This window comes from Dermacentor albipictus, chromosome 3 (genome assembly GCF_038994185.2).
Source record: "Dermacentor albipictus isolate Rhodes 1998 colony chromosome 3, USDA_Dalb.pri_finalv2, whole genome shotgun sequence".
Taxonomy (NCBI): Eukaryota; Metazoa; Arthropoda; class Arachnida; order Ixodida; family Ixodidae; genus Dermacentor; species Dermacentor albipictus.
Genome location: NC_091823.1, coordinates 42,485,441 through 42,508,482, shown reverse-complemented (window position 1 = coordinate 42,508,482; position 23,042 = coordinate 42,485,441). Strand labels below are relative to the sequence as shown.

Here is a 23,042-nt window from a genome sequence, read left to right as displayed (position 1 = left end):
CGCGGTTGATATATTGTTTGCCAAGTAAAAAAAAAAATTGTCTGCTTCACAGATTACAATTATGGATAGGTTATAGATCAATATTTTACTGTCCGACTAGGTTACATTACCATATATGTGAGCACCCGAAAAATTTTTTTGTAGTTACTGATTCAATGCTGAATTATTATTTTTACATCGCTTGTGTATTTGAAATTATATGGTGACGGTTGTTGTATCTGTTGAGTATGCTTACATTGATCCTTACGTCTTCTTTTGAGTAGAACAGCATCATGTTGAGAAATATTGGATGCTCCATTGTCTGAACTGTATTCGGGAGCGGATACCTTTGTTAGATATGTGAAGTTTAGAAGTTTAGTGCTCCACTTGGGGCTTTCAAGAAATTAAAGTATCAATCAATCAATCAATCAATCAATCAATCAATCAATCAATCAATCAATCAATCAATCAATCAATCAATCAATCAATCAATCAATCAATCAATCAATCAATCAATCAATCAATCAATCAATCAATCAATCAATCAATCAATAGACCATTAAATCAATCGTTAGAGTATACCGTACGATGACACATATGTCATCGGAAGTATACCGATGAAATAACATATTACCCTGCGTCTTTGCACCTGTCACATATAAAAGGTAATCATTGATGACCCATTTTATTTAAGGTCCTGCTTTTCTCGCAGTTTGGGCAATTAATATCTAAAGAAAGGAAAGAGCAGCGACAATGTAGTGCCTGAGCCGACTGACAGTCCAGAGGAAGGACGAGACATAGAGTTAAAGACAGACAGGCAGATACATGACAGATGGAGAGGCTAGCCATGCCACATGTCTAGTAGTTTTGTACCACATGTGAAAAACTTACTTGGTGTCCTCAACGAACTCCAATAGTTTGGAGACAATGGTCGTCTGGCGCGTTGAAGGTAGTTTAGAAACAACCTTCAGGAGGAAGGGAGGCAAGAATTCGACCAGGCTACCTGCCCGGATAGCGCTTAGCAGGTCGTTGAGAAGGCTGTCGAGGAAACGGCGACGCTGGTGGTCGAACGGGTACCCGCGGCCGTAGACCAGTGCCGAGATGTTATTCGACGTGCTGGTTAGCAGGTAGTCCTGGAAGGCGATAGGTGCTCCCTTCGCCTCTGCCACTTTATCTATTATGCTCTGACACTCGTCCTGCGTTGAACCAGTAGTTTGGGACATTCAGAGACAATTCTTGCATTTTTTTTCACACGAACGCCTGCACAGTAAAACAGACTTCAGGCCGAAAAGGACACAAAATAGCAAAATTGAAAAGGTTTAGGCTTGGAAAATACAAGTATGAGTTTATTATTCATGTGTGGTAAATAAGCACAACACGAATGAAAACACAATAGGAGGTTACGGTACATACATGAAGGAAGGGACGGCGTGAGCAGATGTGCAGATTCTTAAAGTGGCAGTTTCGCCCGAAAGCATCGATTGCTATAGCAAATTAGCATACAGCTACATGAAGTAAGGATAGTACTTCTAGCGGCCGTATCAACTTGTAAACGTTTGCTTGCTAACTAAATTATCAAGCATGGCGCCAGCTCGTACAGCAAGCATGAACATATGACACTCGAAGAGCGCGAACACTCGATGTCAAAACGCTGGCGTGAGGAAACGCGGCAGGAGCAGCGAGCGAAGTGACTTTCGTGCTGTCTATCGCTTCAATGCAAACTGAGCGCCGAGAACACACAACGCGCTAGGCGAGGACAGGGCAATTGGCTGAGTATCCCATGAAGATTTCATACAATTTTCCCAAGTAGCGGCGTGGGTGGTAGGAGAGAACGGTCGAGGACAGGTCCAGTAAGTGCGGAGAGGGTCAAGGTAACCCTCACGCACCTGGCAGGATGGGCGGCAGCGACGTTGATCCTTGTGGTGTTGGATTGGGTAGGGTCAGTGTCTGGGCCTGCCTATGAGGGACGCATCATGGCGAGTCACGGAAGGCTGTGGGTAAGGGAGGCTACGTGCATCTCGGTGCTTTAAGAGCGCGCTCAACGCTGCATCTTGATGCTCGGCCGCTGCGCCCTTGGGTAAAGGAAGGGGTCTTTGAGATGCACTGCCAGTCATTTGGCGAAAACGTTTGATTGCCTATTCCAAAAGTTATTTAAATTTTCGTGCTGAAGCTTCAGCGTGGGTACGTCGAATTGACGTCACAGATTTCAGTGTTTCCTCGCACTTGACCCCTTTTGGCGCAGGAGCAATTCTCAGAACTTGCCATGTTGGTTCTTTGGTTTCTTCAGAACTCAATGCAGTACAGGCGATTAGGGACAAACAGGACCTGAGTTGACGCTGTAGGAATCCATGATTGTTAGGATTAGCCGGTGTGAGAACTTCTGGGTGAAGACGCCACCAGTTTCCTGCTCATTCTTGAAGCTTGAAGGGCATCCTACTTTTATTTAAATGCACATCTGCGCCGGAGCACAAGTTTCCCGATATGTGTTCTGTCAAGGTAAAATTAACCGTCTTACTATCGTGGAAACATAATGTACTAATATTGCTGAAACGTAGTCTCATCTGGCTGAACTTAGCTTTATTCTTTGGGGCCATTAGGCTACTAACAGCCAAACCACGTTATACGCAGGGGCCTAAATGACAACGTTAGTGCTTTTTGTGATCTTTTCGTTTTTATTGTGAGGAGATTTATGCGTGTGAGGACAGCGAAGTGAGGACGCAGATTTTTGGTCGGCAACGACGATGGCCTGACGATAGGGAGATCACAACGTTGGAATGACGACGATGAAACGACCACGAATACATAATGGCCACGAACACATACGTAGTAGCCTAAGCTGATAGACAACTTGGGTCACTGGGTTGGCGTAGAAGGCGGGACGAAGACGGCATGATGATAGTGAAATCACGAAGTTGGAATGACGACGATGGAACGAACACGACGGCACCCTAACTACGAGCACATAGCCAGTTGCCCAAGCTGGTAGACAAGATGGGCCAAAAGGTCAGCGCAAGAGGCTAGATAGATAGATAAATAGATAGTCTCGAAACGCTTGAAGTAGGCAAATAATGCTAACCATAATAAAAAAATTAATATGTGATCACCCCGCACAACGAGGAGATACAAGCTCATGGCTATAGAGGGCGCTCTAAATATTATCATAAACTCTAGCCATGATTTAACAGCCATGTTTTTACAGCGAAGCTGTATATAGCCGGAATACCGGAATTATTTCGCGTCCGTCGACAGAAAACTATCATCGTCAATGGCTCATACCCTCGTAGGTACTGTAGGCTCTCTTACCCCCGTAAGCAAGCAAAATATGCAATGGCTCATACTCCCGTAAGGCAGAGGCTACAAGTACTGAGAAAAGTGAAGCGAAAAGTGCTTACATTCTTTGGAATCGCGCATACAGTATACAGAACTACATGTCAATAACTATCATCATCAATGGATCATACCCCCGTAAGCAATGGCTCATACCTCCGTAAGGCCGAGGCTACAAGCACTCTGCAAAGTGAAGCGAACAGTGCATACTCTTCTTGGGAAATACGCATACAACATACAGAACAGCATACGTTTCAATAAAGCACCACCTCAAAACAAACATCCGAGCCACATACTTGATGACAAGGCGTTCGTGATAGCAATGCGAAGCACGTAGTGCTGACCGGATACGTTTCCAGGTAAAGATTACTGTTGCGCAAGCTGCCGCAGTGACGCCGGTTTGCGACGTGAGGTGTGACGTCCCAAGCCTAGCAATTGATTTCGATGTTGTTACAGCACGGCTATGGGCGACGGCGAACTGCCAAATTACCATTACTCCCGTTCCTACCCCCTCCCCCCCATTACTCCAAAACGGCACTACTGCGGTTACTCTAAAACCATAAAGCATCGCATACACCCTCAGCAGTTGTAGTGGTGGTTATCAACAGCTTCGCTGGGCATTCATTTCGCACGCCCTGAATGGCGAGTTTTTTTTTTCTACAGCTCACCTAGCGCGATGGACGCCGGTGTTCTTGCAAGAGATGCTTACCTTTACGTGGTCCTCCATGGAAGTCTTGCCGTAACCAAGATTCCGGAGGACGTGAAGACAGAACCTCCGGTTGTGTTCCCACAGTTCGCCGTTCATCGTTGCCACACCTGGTTAGGAAAATTTGATGCACTTACAGACATGTAGGCATTGTTTCAATGCATGGTCATATGAGTTTCGGGGATTCTGCATTTGACACTGATCTTGGAAATAGATTCGACTAGATCAATGAAGGCCTCTTGTGTCTATGCATGTGTGATCTTGTACTGTTATTTTGTATTGTATCTTATGCTGAGAAGTGCTTTCGATAAAAGTAAGACGAATTGTTGCGATATTTGTTTACGCTGACCAGTTAAAACCCGCAAGAGCAGCGACGGCTGATCCGGCGGGCACGCTGAGTGGCGCGAGCCAGTGGGGTCCTGAACTAAGGACTCCACCCTACGAGGAAGTCACCCCATCTCATTACAATATTTTCTCTCTCTCTCTTTACGATGTTAATTATGGTGAACGTGCTTGCGTTACCATGTTACCAACCTCGAACTTTGTAGGGAGAAGAGACCTTGGTCAGGCAGTTGTATGCCTTTAGTCCTTGTCTCCTTTAGTTTCTACGAGAACTCAATACATCAAATCAAATCAAATAAAAAAAACAAGCTCGCCCGTTAAGCGTCCTGGAAAGGGCGAAGTTGGACTGTAATGCTCTTTTTTCGCGCGAAAAGTGTACACAGAAGTTCGAACTTTCGTTCGTCTGACCACAATAATTTTTGCTGTTTAACGGCGAATTTACTAGCCTCAGTCAGATATTAAAACTAATATAAAGTAATCCACTTGAATGCAGCACAAAGAAAATCCTACAAGGAAAATTCATACGGGTTTCTCAGAAAGAAGGCTTCAGAGTTAAACAAATATTCATCCTGGTCCGGTCATGGAATCCAGTACGAGTGCCTTTGTTGGACGGTCGCTATTAAATTATAGGGTTTTACGTGTACAAACCATTTTCTGATCATGAGGCATGCCGTAATGGAGGACTCCGGAAATTTCGACCACCTGGCGTACTTTAACGTGCACCTAAATCTAAGTACATGGGCGTTTTCGTATTTCGCCGCCATCGAAATGCGGCCGCCGTAGCCGGGATTCGATCCCGCGACCTCGTGCTCAGCAGCCCAACACCATAGCCACTGAGCAACTCCGGCGGGTTGGGCGGTCGCTCTACCATATGAGCTAACCATCAGGCTAAGAGATCGAAGAGCGAGGCCAAGTTAATAGATAACCCAGTGCTCAGTTTACATTCAGTATGACTAATTAGTTCTGTGGAAACCCGCAAGTTGGAAGAAGGTTCTTCAAATAGAAGCATTGCATCCACCCGATTGTACGACTAGCTCCAATGAGGTTATATACTTGAGATATATATATTTTGCGGGCTTCTGCTGAACTGATTTGCCTTATTCAGTGTCCCTGGGATTCGAGCTGTCTGCTAGCATAAGGGTTAGTGCAGATGGTAGAGCGACCACTCTGAAAAAGCGTTGGTTCCGGGAATCCTGGTTTCGATCCCTGGACCAGAATAAAATTTTCTTGGATTTCGAAGCTTTCATTCTGAGAAAGCATTGTGGATTTCCTTTGTAACTACGTGCTACACTCAGATGGATGAAATTTTTCCCTTCCATGATCTTTCCTACCCCTTTCGGGATTCCGCAGTACTAATCTGCTAGATGCAATAGCTGCCCCATAGCATGACGCTGCTTGAACTGGTGAGTAAATTTCAATGTGGCATCGTCACTGGCCTTTTCGTTTTACATAGTTTTAGTGGATGTCTTGCCGAATCCTGTAATCCAGAAATATAGCTCCAGTGATGTTGATGCGAAAGCATTAAATGGCCCATCGAGAAAGATAGCCGGTGTCTGTAGCAGTGAAACGGCAGCTAAATTCCCATTGGCTGCGGCGCCACATTACGAGTACGCCTCGACAGAGCAGAGCGGGCGAAACGGTATTACTTGAAGGGAGAGGACATCGCCGCGGCGCCACGTCACCCTCCCTCTCGGAAGCCGGTGCACAGTCCGTATCTCTCTCTCTCATCCCCAATGGGCTTAGCTGATGCGCGCACCTGACGGCGTTGGTTGCCGCTGCTGCTTCCTCGGTCTCTCGTCGCGCAGGACGCCGGTGGCATGCGGCGTTGCCACCGCAGGCTGCTGCTGCTGCTTGCTGGCAAGGGTAGCATGTAATGCTATGGTGCATTACTCGCAGCGCAAAACTAGAAGGAACGCTCAGCGGCTTTCAACTGAACATTAATGCTTTCGCATTCACAACTCATACGAAGTGTTTAGGTGTCCTCGGATGTTTTCTCCTTCGGTGTCCTTTGACGAAACTTTGTTTAAAGAGGCGTGATGCATTACGCGTGCTGCTGGTGCGGCTTACAGAGAACATAAAGCTTCTAGGCCAGTAGTTAGCGATGCATAGAGAAAATAACAGAATGACCTAGCTTAGGTAGTAGGTGGAAGGAGAAAATCTCAGCTTGATGGCATGTTCCGAAATGTTTATTTATTTTATTTATTTATGTATAAAGTACTGCGGACAAGAAGTCCAAGCAGGGTGAGGAGAATACACAAGATTATATACACAGATGAACAGGATGAAACAAGTGTGTATCACGTTTTTCACACAAATTCTTTGGTCATAAGGTAGACGGTTAAGAACAATATAAATTTCATTATAATACAGCCATAATTAATGCACGAAATCACAACATTATTTACACACATGGTATACAGCTCACGGCCCTGGGGATATGGTTCAGTTAGTTTATTCCAGTCAGATGTTGCTTGTGGAAAAAGGAATGCCGAAAAGTGTCAGTCCTTGCGAAAATTAATGTTACAGAATGACGGTAGTGGTGTCGTGTGGGTCTGCTTATCAAGGGAGATACGTATTTTTCGGTGTCTAAGGTCAGGCTATGATTAATGAAGTTTGAAAGAAACTCTAGCCGTCGTTTCTTTCTTCGAATTTGTAATATTTCAAAGCCGTTTGCGGCTAGTAATGCAGTGGTAGAGTCAGTAGCCTAAAATTTACTGTAAATGAATCGTATTGCTTTTCTTTGAATTCTTTCTAAGTTCTTAAATGTTAATTTTTGTGTGAGGGTCCCAAACTATGGAAGCACACTCAAGTTTTGGCCTAATTAAGGAAAAGTAAGAGAATAGTTTAACAATAGGCGGATCAGTCTTGAGTTTGTGGCGCAGAAGGCATAGTTTCCGGAAAGCGGCAGAGCAGATGATATTTATGTGCAAGTTCCATGATAAGTCACTCGTTAAAGTTAGACCTAAATATTTAAAGCAGGCTACTTTCCGTAAAGGTGCTGCAGCCAAATTGTAAGTGTAGTCTAAGGGGGCTTTTTTGCGTGTTGTGGGGAGATAGATACACTTAATTGCACTAAGAGGCATTCCCCATTGCTGACACCATTTTAACGTATTGCCTAATCTAGAGATAAAGTCACATTGGTCACTAGCGCAGGTAACTTCTGTAAACAAAACACAATCGTCAGCAAATAGATGAATTTGAACTGGGGTGTTAACCATATTGACAATATCATTAACATGTATAAAAACAAGTAAAGGGCCAAGTACGCTCTCCTGCGGAAAGCCAGAAGCTACTGGAAGGCAGCCAGAGTGTTACTCTCTCACCTGAACATATTGGTTACGGTTGTTTGGATAGGCTGAAGTTCAGGAAATGATTAATTGTTGGACGAATATTTGTTATTTTCTTTAAAGTGCTGCAGGTGTACTATTACAGGCAGCTTCTCCACCTGCTTACCAAGTCGATGGATACGCCCAGCAGATTCGCATTTAAACAGAATTTTGTAGAGAAAAATACCCGTCACAGCCTTGTTCTTTTGTTCCTCAATGCACTGAGGTCTTAGGAATACCATGAATAATTACATTAGAGCGTCTGCTATGATCTTCGGGATCTGTTAGCTTTTTAGTTTGAAAAGACATCACGTGTTCAAACGATTTCAACGTGGCTTGCAATTGATCAGTATTTTCGTGCGGCACAAAGCGCTCAGACGCCATATTTTCCACAGTACGCCTAAATTCGTGCCTCTGTTCTTTCAGTTCACCAATCCGAGCTTTTATTTCTAATAGTTCCTTACAAATTTCTTTCCGACTTTCAAGTAGTTGCTCGTACAGTTCCTTCTGCGTAGGTCTTGGGTTTTCCTCGACATCGCCGCAAATTAGTAGTTTGCAAAGGGCAGAGCAGTCATACGCTATTACAAACAACGCCGTGGGCACGGAAGAACCACTAAGCCTCGGCAACCACTATGCATTGAACTAGGACGGGGACTAAAATGCAGTAAGCACAGAAGCATTCCGTCTAGTGAGTTGGCGGCTTTGAATTCGCCGCACCCACAGAAGACGAATTCATGCCGGTCTTCTTTCATAGCGGCGCCAAGCGATGATCTTACACTGAGATACTTGAAAGGATAGGCCAGTAGAGTTACGTCGCCGAATGACGACAGCGTTGAGAACAAAGGGCCACTGTCGATGAGCTGGTTCTTGCCGTCACAAGACGCGTCAAGTGGCGGCGCGCATCCAGAAGCAGTAAAGCCAATAAAGACCTGCAGTAAACTGAGAAGCATTCTGTTTAACGACATGTCGGCTTTGGATCCGCCGTGCCCATAGAAGACGATATCATGCCGGTCTTCTGTTATAGCGGCGCCAAGCGATGACCTCACACTGAGATACTTGAAAGCATAGGCCAGTAGAGTTACGTCGCCGAATGACGACAGCGTTCAGGACGAAGGGCCTTTGTTGATGAGGTGGTTCTTGTTGTCACAAGGCGCATCAAGTGGCTGCGCGCCTCCAGAAGCAGTGAAGCCAAGAAAAACCTGCAATAAGCAGAGAAGCGTTCCGTTTAGCTACATGGAAGCTTTGAATACGCCGTGCCTTAGCTTAAGCAGTGCCAGTTATCTCTTTACCCACTCGCCATGTTCGTGGCACTTCACCTACAGAGTCATCTACCGTCAATGCTCTATCTAACTAGCAACACTTAACATTTCAATTAATATTTTCTTTGAAATTATAAAAAAAGTTTATCGATGGGGCGCATTAGGCAACAATTTGGCACGAGAACGCAGTAGGATGACCCCAATAGTAAATTCCACCTGGAATTTACAGGAAAATTACCAGGTGATCCCTTTAATTGCGAATCGTGCTGCACATGTTCCCGTGATTTGTGATGGTGACAATCGGGCCAGATTTAAGAGCGACGTATGCGAACACGCACTCTTACCTGAGTACACTGCTCCCCTGTACAACCAGTTGACTGGACGATACAGGACTTCTCTTTTAGTGAGAAACTTCTTTATCGACTGGAAGTCGTTCAGCATAACCATGTCTGTAGGGCCTGTCTTGATTCTGTTGGGAACAACGATAGGAAATCACACAGTGCAAGGAAGATGGTAGGTGCTTCCCTTAGTTTCATCTTTCCATACCTATCGTTGCACTTTGACACGTATAGAGCCATGTCCTTAGAGCACTTTGCCTGAATATTTCACAAATGCTACAGGTACCTCAAGCTACTTTTTCATAACTTTCACTCACCTCAAGTGGAGCAGCTAATTAACCCCTCCCCCTCGCCCCTTGTCCAGGCCCCTGTCCCAAAAAGAGGAACCTACAGGGACACGTCAACCAGCTGACACACGGCGCTTCCTTACATTCCTCTACCGGCGTTCAGTAGCACATCATCTTTCTTTTCATTTCTGTGCCCTCGTCGCTAATACAACCTCGGTCGTTATGTCACCCACCCGCCTTACGCTCTCTCCCCTCTAGAAGAACCTACCTATATGTACTATGCCGTGGAGAACAAATGTCGCCTTGAATGAGACAAGTCCACTTGTCGTAACTTTGGTTCTCGCTTTCATGTTCTTCCCGGTTTGCTCACCGTTTTTCAGAACTTGTAACTCATTAAGTCTACCTTCCGTCGAATTTTACACCAGCAGATATACTTTTGTCACCGCTGTGGTGCCTACGAAAGCCACATGTACGCTTCACGCTGCCTGGAACTGCGAAGAAGAGCGGCCATTCAACAGTGGCCCTACGACAGACACTGTTATTATCGATCGAGGCGAATAGGTAAGAAACGCACATTTGCACCGATGGTCTCCGCCACCAGATCCACAGGCGCTGTTGTCATACAGGCTTTACTATTTACAAACGAGTTCAAGGTGTCTCTTGTGCCGACGCGTATGGGAACAGAACTTTCCGATCTGCGTGCTGCTGCTAATTATAACGTGCAAGCATGATCTCGAAACTTGTTAGCTTTTTATGATTGCGATAAAACAGCCCATCAGAGTTTACAGTCAGCATTAGGACGCAGGACTCATTACAAATTCGCGTCTGAGATAAGAGAAGTTACACATCAATCCTTGGCTACCAGGTAATTGCGGTATCGCAGGTAACAACAATGCTAATGATGCTGCCAAGCCAGCCCAACAATGATTCCAGACAGTTCCCATACTATTGTCCAGAACAGACGCTGCGAGGGGTCTTCGTCTGTTTCCTCGCACCAAGAGGCTAGCTTCTTGAAACACTCTTATAGTCTCAAATTGACATCTCCGCAGACTAGGCCCCGTGGCAAATATCATGACAATTTTCTCACTGTGAGGCAACTTTGCTGTCTTGCGACGTCTCTGTTTAAGGGTGCATTTTACGAAATCCTATTCATTCCACAATGTAATGACCGACATACCATGTGTGACTCGCGCAACATTAAAAGGAGAGTTGAACACATACTGTGCTTTCGTCATCGTTATAACGTCGCACGTGAATTTATTCGGACTACGCCAAACTTCATTAAAACTTCTTTCTGGGCGAGTTGGTGCATACTTGACATAAAAACTGTTTACAGCGCAAACACATGCAACCACAAAGTACCACAGCGCTTGTGTCCTGTCCCTTATACTTTGTGGTTGCATGTGTTTGCGCTGTAAACAGTTTTTATGTCAAGTACGCCAAACTACTAAATCGTTGACCGTATTCCGAGACAAACATTCTTGGATCATGGTCACATGCGTCGATGGCTTCTAAAGCAACGCGCGCATTATTGCAGATGAAACAGAGGATTGCAGCGTTGTGAAGGACTGCAGTTGTGTAAGCATTACTACTATTCCTGACATACTCTCCTCACGACTTTCTTCCACCCTATCTCATTTTTAAAGCGGACAGCTTTCTTGGGTTCTTTCGGCTATTATCTTGGTTGGTCGATGGTTGGGCTCAGACAGGAAAACGTTCCTTTGTTCGCTCACACGCTCGTTCTTTCGTGTGTTCGTTCGTTCGTTTGTTCGTTAGCTAATTCGTGGGTTTGTTCGTTGGTTCGTTGGTTTGTTGATTGGTTGGTCAGTTGGCTCGTTCATTCGCGCTCTTCACTTACATTGACCATCATCGTTGGTGCTTTCTGCGAAACTGTTTTTCTTTTATGTCATCACTTAACCGCCTTCGCCCAGCCTAAGCTAGAAAACCGAATCCATGTCTAATTGACTTTCCTAATATTCTAATTCCTTTCTCCTCCCTACGGGACAACTTGACCAACTGTTGCGAAATCTTCCACGTAAACGAGACCATGTTGAGGAGCTTGCGACAAGTAAAATGTTAGCCTAATTGCGCTAGTTCCTTAGGTTCTATATTGAAAACAGCGCAAAAGATGTGGCCCAGTAAAAAGATGGCACAAACGCTGAGTGAGAACTGAAGGTTTTACAACGATGCTGATAGTGCTAACAGAAGCCCTCGAAAGCTCCGTATGCGTGGTTCCACAGTGCCCTGGGAGAACTCCATCATTCACCGAGTTTATGTTTAGGGGCAACTGGGGTCGTGTTAGGCGTGGTATGCTAGCAAATCTTTAGGTGTGCGAGTTAATTAGGGGTTAAGCGAAAATTGCTAAACTATTGCTTAGACGCTTGCATATCAAACCATATGAAACGCTTCCAAAGCTTCCCCACTGCCCTGGACGAATCCAAGGAGGCAGCAAGTTTATATTTGGACTACATAAACAGGGTGTTTCACGTAACTTGTGCCAACGATTTAGAAAAACTAGTTAGCCGCAGCTGAATGAAACCAGCGGCATATGGTTTGCCGTCATGTGCCGCTCCTTAGAGTATTGATGTATTCCGCTTAATTAGTTAATTAACTAAAATGAATTATGCGCAATCTTTAATATTCACTTGAGGGCCAAGTGCGTTTTTTTGTGTTGTAGAGAGAGTTCAGAAACGACTGATCCAATTTTTTTTTGGCAACGTACGTATTTACACGATTGTAGGTCGACCGATCTTTTCAAATTTGACAATCGAATGTTTGGGGTCGACTTAGAATCGAAACCGAACCGTGAAACGCTAGTAACGACAAGAGAAACGAGAAATCAGGGACGTTACGGCGTGGTTACAACTTTGCACTTGCATTTCCATGGTTACGGTAGAAGCCTACGTAGCGCATTAATTTAGCGTATTGCATACATTTTGATGTCCATGCAGGCGATGCCCATTCTGAAAGTTGGCACTCACAATCTGTGCCCATTGACGGCCGTACCTAGAGCGACAAACATCCCACCATCGAGTTCGGAAACGTATTGAACAATGTGATACGATCATGGCTACGTTAGCGCCGTGAATTGAATCAAGGAATTCGCTAATAATCATTTCGTTTATTAGAGACCAACAAAACACTTCTTGAATGCGAGTAACGTACTCACGAGGTAAAGGAAATCGCGTGCGGCCGCTTTCGTCAGCCGCACGTCGTTTGTGTTGGTATCCCGCAGTGCGGCAGTGGCCGCTTCCGGTTGCTTGGATGGTCATCATCTCGCAGCGAATGCGTTCTTCTTGCGAATTCACGCTCAACCAACAGCGTATGGTTATTCCACGAGCTTGTACCGAAGCTTTTTTTTAAAGAAACATTTACTGTGCGCACCACGAGCGCAAGACTCTTGTGGGAGCATCGATCATTGATGTAAGAGTCGCCGTTTGGGAGGTATTGGTAGTTGACGGAAGAGCTCCTCTTTGAGATACAATTTTTTCGACGGCCACGTGACTGTCACTTCTGTGCTTCTGTTGTGACGGTTGTGTTGAATCGTCGTGCCTGTCATGAGTGCCGTGGGTCTAAAGAACTGTCGGCGCTCGTTCACAGTAGCATTCAAACGGGCTGCTATCGTCCGTGCCGAGGAAACTAACAACTACGCAGTAGGATGCAAGTTTGGAGTAAGTGAACCTGTGGTGCGGCAGTGACGGCTTCAGCGTGAGGGAATTTAATCATGTGACTCCAAGCCCCGTGGTTTTCGCGGGCCTAAGTCGGGACGCTTTCCGGAGCTGGAGACGAAGCTTGCGGCATACGCGACTGATCTACGCGATCGATCACTGTTGGTCACGTGTGAAATGATCACGCAACAAGCCCGTGTCTTCGCCTTGGAAGCAGAGATACAGGGGACTCAATTCAAAGCTAGCAGGGTCTGGGCTTCTAAATTTATGAAGAGGGCTGGCTCCTCCTTACGTAGACGCACCAGCGTGTGCCGGAAGTTGCCGGCCGCGTACGAGGAGAAGGTCCTCGCCTTCAACAGGCACTTCCTGAAACTTCGGGACTCCCAACGGTATTCGCTCAGCCAGATCGGCAATGCCGACCAGACTCCCGTATACTTCTACATAACCAGCAATATGACAGTGAGCGTTAACGGAGCGTGCGATGAAAGGAACGATTAAGGGAACGGGCAATGAAAAGCTGCGTTTTACTGTCATGTTGTCATGCTTGCCGGATGGCACCAAGCTTCGCCCGTACATCGTGTTTAAAAGGAAGACGATGCCTAAAGAAGTACTTCCTAAAGGCATTGTGGTACGGGCGAATGCAAAGGGCTTTATTACGGATGATATGGTAGTGAAGTGGTACCGTCTGGTGTGGCTCCTGAGGCCGGGGGCATCCCTCAAGAGAAACATCCCCAACATGCTAGCGTTGGGCTCTTTCCGGGGCCACCTCACCGACAAGGTGAAAGTGGCGTTTCACAAGGAGCGCATCGACATGCTCGTAATCCTCGGTGGCTTGACGGGGCAGCTTCAGCCTCTCGACGTGGTGATCAACAAGCCTTTTAAGGCCCTGCTGTGCCGCGAAGACGAGTGGATATCCAGAGATACCCGTGAACTTACCCCAAGCGGGCGTGTGAGGAGGGCCTCCTTGGCTACTGTGTGCGGGTGGATGGTCTCTGCATGGGTGGTGGTGGTACCGCGCGATGTTGTGGTGTGGTCGTTCGCCGAATGTTGACTCACACTTGATGACGACGTGCTGTAGGACCGCAACAGCTATGATGGCAGCACCACCAGTGAGGACGACTCCAGTGACGATGAGTAGTCTTCATCACCCGTGTCAATAAATTTCTCTTGTGTGAAATGCGCTCGCACGTTTTTTTTTAAAGGCATGTGACTTTTTTCGGGGGGGTGGGGGGGTGGGGGGTCGACCTACATTCGAGGCGACTTACAGTCGTGTAAATACGGTGCGTGCTGCGTATCGATTTTTTTTTGTCGTTCAAAGAAAGCCCGCACATTATGAAATAAATCCACGTGACTGCGCTCATGTGCTATGATATTGCAACGCTCTCAACCGTGCGTCGAGCCTATTGTTTATCAGAGACGACGGCGCTTCGTTTCCGTGTGCCATCGCCAGAGATGATCACGCACTGTGAGCATCTTTGGCGTGAGCCGCGGCCGCTTACTTCGCCACGGTCCGCGCGCACGGTTCTTTCGCCTAAAAACATGCACCCCGTGCATCACGAGGCACGCAGGCAGACCAGGGCAAAAGCCCTCTACAAACAACACCAACACGACCACCTCACTGTGTGTGTCGACGCCGATAGTTACCCACAGAAACCAGCCTATGCCGTAAGTGCAGTGTCCCATCAACTTGGTTACATCACAACTGCCACAATACACGCGCGCACGTCCATAGAGGCGGAGGAGGCTGCCATAGCGCTGGCCATCTCAACCACCACTGCCGAGGTTATCCTTAGTGATTAAAAAACTGCAATCCGCAACTACTCGAAAGGCCGAGTTCACGAACCGGCACTGAAAATTCTCAATCATCAGACCCCCCTCAGACCAATTAAGCTCATCTGGGTGCCCGCGCACGCAGGCCATCCAGGCAATGAGATGGCCCATTCTATCCCTCGAGTAGCCGTCAACCGACCCACGCCGTCCGATGACCAGGATAACGCCAGAGACCGATTGGTCGAATATCACGAGATCACCCTCTACTACCGCGAAATGCGGTTGAGATACCCTCCCCCAGATAAATCCTTAACAAAATTCCAACAAAGTACCTGGCGCCAGCTTCAGGCACAAACTTTTCTTTCTCCAGCTTTTCTCGCCCTGGTTCATCCAGGCCTATATAAACAGGAATGTACGCTCTGCGGCGCACCTAGAGCTAACTTCCATCACATTATGTTCCTATGCCCTGAGCTCCAGCCACCCTCTGAGTGGCAACTCACCGACGTCGAGGGATGGGAGACCGTGGTGTCTAGCTCCAACCCAGCCGACCAAATACGACTGGTGGACTGGGCTCTGAGAGTCGCCGAGGGCCACAAACTCCCGGACACCCTACGCGCTCCTGAGCCCCCTCACAAGTAATGTTGCAAAAAGGCTCAAGCAATAAATGTTTACCACCACCACCTTCGCTCGAACCGCGATTGAGAGCGCGGCAATACGATAGCGCACGAGTGCAGTCACGTGGTTTTATTTCATATTTCGCGGGATTTCTTTAAACGCCGAAAAAAATCACCACGCAGCATGTATGTTTCCACAAAAAAATTGCATCGGTCGTTTCCGAACCCCCTCTACAACGAAACGAAACGCACTTGGCACTTGAGTGAATATTAAACAGTTTTGATAATTTATCTTAATTATTTATTAATTAAGCGGAATATAAATAAATAGTCTAAGGAGCTCCACATGACGGCAAACCATATGCCGTTGGTTTCATTCAGCGGTGGCTAACCACCTTTTTAAATCCTTGGCACAGGTTAGGTGAAACACCCTTTGTAAGGGCGGTTTTATGGTTGACCTGTACCGAAAGTTGAAGTGTGTAGGTTGAATAGGTGGTTTAAAAATAATTACTGAATACTCGTTTTCCCCCTATTTTTATTTGTTACGTGAGGTGCGTAGTTTGTATTCCCCGTCAATGAGCTACAAAAAGCACATTGTTTAACTTTTGTTAAAATAGGGAGCATATTTTGTACTGTGAATAACCGAAGTCTAAACTGCGTAGGTTAATTACAGTCCTTGAGGAAATTACTCAACCAACTTTCCTGAGCGTCAGAAGCATGTGTTACAAATTTATTTGAAGTTGAGTTGAGTTGAGTTGAGTTGAGTTGAGTTGTTGTAGGCTACTGGTGGGATTAGCCTTGCAGTAGCTGCCGGCAATTGCTCCACCGTAGCGACACTTAAAATAATTAAATCACGTAATCCGACACAGACCTCCCAATTACAAATGTTCACTCCTCAGTTCACCATGTGGAAGCCAAATCCGTGTCCTGTAGGTAATTTAACAGAAGGCGAGAGACCTCCTTTCTACACAACTGGTTCCCGCGCGGGAAAACTATGTCCTGAAGCGAACTGTGAGGAAGCCCTGTGTTCTTGAGGGACCCGAATAACACTCTCCTTTCCGCGTTATGCACAGTACAGCACATTAGGTAATGTTCTATGTCACCGCACACACCACACGTTGAACATAGTGGTGATAACGCCAGACCAGTCTTAAACATCCACGCAGGGGTACGAGCAGAGCCCGTGCGAATGCGGAGCAGTAAGGTGGCTTGGTTTCTTTTGAGACCCTTGATCACACATGGCTTGTGAGGTGAGCTCCATAGAGAACTGAAGTGGCACGACACCGCTTCTCTGAAGAGTCTCCCGTCTTCTTGAGGCACTTTTCTCAAAGGATTCCCAGACAGCGCTCTATGGGCGAGGCTGTCCGCCATCTCGTTGCCTACGATACCTATGTGTGATCGCACCCATTGGAATCGCATGGAGAAGCCTTTGACACTGAGATTTTGCACCGAACGTAGGGAGCTTAGAGATAAGGCATCAGTAGGGAACCCGTGCTCTAACCTTTGAAGGGCGGATTTCGAATCTGTAAGAATGACAACAGGTTGAGGCGTACAAAACCATAGCTTTTTGAGAGCTGCCTCAATGGCAACGCTTTCGGCCGTTGTGGAAGACACGACTGCAGTGAAGCGAACGGACCAATCATAGTTCAAAGAGGGAATGTGAAAAGCAGCTGCACTAGATCCTCTGACTTTGTCCACAGAGCCATCAGTAAAAATTTGAAGATGACGTGCATATTCCGTTTCAAGATGTTCCAGTACAAGCGAACGCGTTGCCGCCAAAGGAGAACTCCGCTTAGCACGAACGTGAGGAACTACCAACGAACTATCGAGGCTCGCGAAAGACCAAGGTGGTTTCGACCTCTTAGTTCGACCTCTAGCGTCAAGACCCAGGTAACCAAGAGTATTAAGGGCCAAGTACGCTCGGCACTCGGATCTCTTTCGAAGGCGCTGTAGAAGGGCTCGGCCGGCTGCCGTCTGTTTGAGGCGGCCAATTTGCATCAATAACCTTTGTGAAGCGACTAAGCTAAGAGGTCTCGATAGAGAATAATAAAGTACTGCATTGTTAGGAGCAGCCTGCGGAACGCCAAGAGCCCTTCTTAGGCCCTTTCTGTGCAGAACCTCAAGTCGTTCCAGCTGCGATATCGATGGGGAAATTAAAGGGAGCTGATACATTATTCGACTCGTCACTAGTGCATCGTGCAACCTGATCATTGAAGAAGGGTGATTTCCCCATTTCTCACTTGCAACTCTACGGATTACATTGAGACGCGAAGATATCGATGTCACAACCGAGTCCGCAGCATTTCTCTCACTGTCCTGGAGGAGCTATGACGTCCTGGCTACCCAGAATAAATTTGTGGAAACGGGATAAATATTATGGGGGATGCGTAATTAAAGAAATATGTGTGAATAAATTATGCTCTCTGCAAAATTTTTTGTTATTCAAGTTTAAGAAAGCGCTTTACGACCGTTTTCACAATGTTTCCCGCTGTCGTAGGAATAATTGTACGTGGCACCGAATTATAAGCTGTGCAAATTATTGCTTAATACACATTTTCTCGATACTCCATAGCATTACACGAGGCAATTAGTACGTTTCCCAGGTGTTCACGGTGAACTGAACGAGTCACTTTATTTGTGCTTCGCAAAAATAAAGGGCAGGTTATGGTAAGTATAGTCAAAGTTCGAAGTGTGTGAACTTAATGTGTTTTTGAGTGAGTTTCTTAAGCGATCACCTCAGAACATTGTGAGTATGTTTTACGAACAGTGTAGAATTTCGTTACCTGTACTGGAAGAATAATAACAAACATCAAGGTCAAACTTGGTGAAAATTGGCGGGTGTGGTAGGGGACGCTGGAGAGTTATATTGTGGCTGGTCTGCTTGCGAAGTCAAAACTGCGAGGGTGACGTACAGCCTTCACTAAATATTTCTTAAGCAAGCGATCGAAAGCATTATATGGGAGGAATATTTCAAACGGTTGTATCTTATGTGGTAAACGTATTAAAATATGTGGTTAAGCTACAAGCAACTGAAGTTGTTATGCGACTGCTCGATAGAAACAACGTCGCAGGAAATTGGGCGATGATTCTGCAAGGTCGGACATGCCTGCCGGCTTCTGTATTGCGCTCACAGCAGTATAGGCCACCTGGTGTCACGGGACAGCATGCAGGAGACGAATATATAGAAGATTTACTTATTCGTCTTCTATATGTTGTCTCCTAAGCTCCTATTGAGGCATAGGATGTAGTAGTACAATATAATATTCACCAAGAATGCTGAAGAAGTGGATAACGGCCCCCTCACCGAAAAAGTCATAGACGAGCTCACCGGGAAACGAGACATCGCTGAATAAAGAGACCGAGAGCCAGGACTCCCAAAAATGAAGTTCAGTATGTCTTTCACACCGGGAAAAATGTAACAATCCTGGTCAGCTTTCACTGGATTGTGCGTGTCATAGCTGCATTCTCTCACGCGCTGTTAGAACACGTGACCTCATGCTCTTCCTCACGATACCACCGTTTCTGAATGTTATGTCTTCGTCTGTTAGTGTGATGGGCACCACCATGATTTCTTAATTACAACGATTGCTTCTTCCTTCCACATTTTCCTGCTGGCCAGTGTACCCCTGAGGTCGAAGAGGACAGTCGTGTGTACGAAAGGGTGGCTGCTTGGGTCGGTTAGTGCAACAATCTTGAGACAAGGAGATATATTTTTATTTTATTGTGTAACGTAGGAAGGAAGGAAGGAAGGAAGGAAGGAAGGAAGGAAGGAAGGAGGCGACAAGGCACAGTGCACCCAAAAAAATTCCTTTGTTGAAACAGTGTTTGCGAAGATTGATTGAGAGACGACTGGGTGGTGAGCTCCAGAAGAATTTTGACAACTTTGGGTCTTTAACGTGCACCTAAATCAAAGTACACGGGTGTTTTCTTTCGGTTCTTCCGCCATCGAAATATGACCTCTGCGGCTTCGAACTGAATCCGCGACCTTGCTCTCTGTAGCAGAACACTGTAGTCACTCAGCATAGCACGGCGGGTCACGACTGCGAAGACGATAATGTGGCGATCTTGAGCCAGTCCAGTTGGGCGGCTTTTGGTCAGAGTTCTGCATCAGCTTGTAGCTCGAAAACACGTTTTATACAGCCTCTCGTCTGTGTCTTTTCATGTATCAATTATTTTGCTGTATGCAGGCATTCAGTTCCCAGATAGGGATTGTGTCGCTTTCCCCCTCTTCCACGTTTTTTTCAGCTGTTTCCATTATGAAACTTGTGACCGTGTTGCGCATGTACCTACTGTAGCAGGTAACTTCCGACTGTGGAGTTCCATGGTTGGGGAAGACCTAGCAACCTCCACCAAATATGTAAGGCGGTTTAATTAACAAGCCAGAACGTTGCGTGATACACAGGCACGTCTGTTTGTCAAGCGTCGGGCACAGAGCGCGCGAGCTCTGTTCTCGCGCGCTCGGTGTCCGGTGTCCGCTCTGCATTGTCAAACGAGGCTCGCGCAGATCGTTCATTCTAAAAAAAAAAAGAAATGTCTTTAATGCATTGTGGGAGAAGCAGTGCCACCGACATTCGAGTACTTTCTAAATGGACAGACGGTGCATCTAGCAGCTTCCCTAATGCATTCGAGATGCATTGTCTTTGCAAGTCAAACCAGGGACATTTGCCCAACAGGTGGTCGGTATTCATTTCATGCGGCACGTGGCGATATCAGCCATTCCATTTAGTAATGAAAGCGGTTTAGGGCAGCCAGCCAGCCCATAGCAAAAGTATAGGCCGAATGACCAATGAACAAATGACCCAAGAAGTGCACCCTACTTGTACGTGGTATATTGCACCCGCGGTTTGAGTGCAAGTGAGATTGCCCCACCACGTGTGTCCCTGAAAGAAGAGCTGGAAGGTAGTGTTTTTATCGATCATCCTTTTCTGCAGAGTTGAATTTTGTGAGATTGAGCTGCTTCTGAAGCAATGCGAATATCATTAGTTCAGTTTAAGATAAAAAGCAACTGATTAGTGGCTGTTGAAAGCGAGGTTAGGATAATGAAACAACTGAATTCCGATTACGGTCGTTCGGCGGGTCGATTAAAGAGAGTTGGCTGCCCGTTTTGAATTATTCCTCGGTAACTCTATAATTTAAGACAACTTGAAGAGGCGTGGGGTAGACAACAGGCAGGGAAGCGAAAATGACTTTGCACGCTCAAACAAAAGCTAATCTCAAATCGAATGTCGTTGAGACTACTCTGCGACGCTATCAATGGGGCTTTAGTGTGCGCTCATGCTTGAGCCAGGCTACATGTCTATCATTGACTCAGCCTACCTGTATATGGGTCCGTACTGCTTGGCCCACTTCATGGCCTGGTTGCAGTGGAAGTCCTTGCGCATGAACTGTGGGTGACCCACTAGTGGATAACTCGGAGGACCCGGAGGCAGCCTCGACCGGGACAGTGCTTGGTTTCCGAGCAGCCATCGCTGCAGTACGAAATAAAGAAGTGAGGCCACCAACAGGCTGCCTGCTACTGCTAGGCAGTCCATGGTCGTAGCCTGCGTGAGAGGAAATTTCTGCACTCAGTTTGGCTGCTGATACGCTCATGCGAAATATTCAGATGGAACCCACAAAAGTATGTCAGATGATGAAGTGTTCTCAACAATCAATCATCGAAATGAAATTAATGACCGTTCCAGCGCATCGGTTGGCAATTCCGGTGCACCGATACAAAAGAGTGCGACAATTAGAATGTGAGGACATAAAATGGCGCTATGCATTTTCGCAAGCAGTTTGCAAAAGAAACAAGCACACAACCTGCCAAGTTTTTCAATAAATAAATAAATAAATAAATAAATAAATAAATAAATAAATAAATAAATAAATAAATAAATAAATAAATAAATATTGCTTTCCGGGATTAGAAATAAATGAGAGCGGTTAATAATTCATCACTAAAGGAAAGAAGATATTTAGCACCAGACAATAGCACTGGAAAGCAACAGAAACGCGAGAAGGCGTATGCTTGAAAAAATTGTGCTTTCTTTTTATAAGCATCGCATAGAATATTCCACTTCTAAGAGCTCTCAAAGTTTATTTGTCACATGCCACCCGAGTACCTAGTACTCAACAGCGGGCACTCGTCATTTCCCTAAGGACACCACCATTATCGTCATTGTTACTATTAGTATAATAATTACGGTCACTTTCACTATGGCCATCATGAACATTGCATTACGAGAATGCCGAATTATGCCGATTCCGCGAGAACGAATGTTATGCGAACACTTTTGCAGGTAACTGGCTATCTAGCACCATTTGGGGTTCTGCAAGGCTTTTGCATATGAAGCAGCATGTTTGTGTAAGCTGAGTGATTGTGTGTGTGACTGAAGAGCGCGTGAGTGACGACGACAGCAAGAGGACAGCGTCGACGACGGTATGACGGTAACGATGATAACATGACCACCAATTGTACGCTGGACTAAGAAACAAAGCAAAAGATGACCTAGGCGCATTCTGAACGTGGTGCTGTGCGACATTGCTTCTCAACGCGCTAGCTGCAACTAAGGAAGGATGATGGAAACTGAACCCATATTTGCGAAGAAGATGTTGGGGCTAGAATTGCTCTTAAGATGTCGTCGAGATTGAAAACGTTCCCCGCAATGTCATCACAGCACAGTGTCGCCGCTCTTGGCTACTTTTCACCGTAATCTGGGCAACATAGGCCATTGCATACTCGCGTCTCGAGGAACGCTCGTCCCACCGGCGTGTCTGCCGGTTTTCCCGACAGCACTGGAAGGTTTGCATAGACCACAGAGTTTCCTACAAAAATTACTAGAGGGAACTCTGGCGGTAGTGTCTACGGTAGCTGCAAAGGGAGCGGTTGTGCCAGCATGGGAAGTACATGGATTTGCCTAAACTTCGTCCTTTGGCTTCAAACGGCTTTGTGACTTTGTAAACTCGTCATTTTCAACAGTGTGTTGCGTAACAAATAATTAAAAGAAGCATCACTAAAAATTGTCCGACGACAGGATTCGAACACAGGAACTCAAGCACAGAAGCCTGACAGTGAAACCATTAAGGCACGGACGCACGTATCGACAAGCAAATGAAACGCCCTTATGAAGTTATCGCGGGCATGCCAGTGCCGTGAGACGCTTGGTGCGTTTCGATTTGGCCGCCTGGACAAGCTCAATCGTTGCACTTAATAGCAATTGTGCGTGTTCCCGGCGTCTTCTGCACTTCGAAGAGCATAGATTGCGCCGAAATTTACGACAATAACATAGATATAGCGTAATATACAAAGCAACAAGAACGTTTGAATCCACAAGCACGAAGATCAGACAAATCCATGTACTTCGCATAATTCCCCATGGTGGTACAACGACTGCAGCGCCAGAGTTCTCTCTAGTAATTTCTGCAGGAAACTCTATGGCATAGGCGA

At 46.2% G+C, this 23,042-nt stretch overlaps 1 pseudogene; it reads right to left on the bottom strand.

Moving 5' to 3' along the window:
* LOC135902607 (cytochrome P450 2J2-like) overlaps positions 1–9,517 on the bottom strand; it is a 29,998-nt pseudogene extending 20,481 nt beyond the window's left edge.
* Between the last annotated feature and the right edge of the window lie 13,525 nt (positions 9,518–23,042).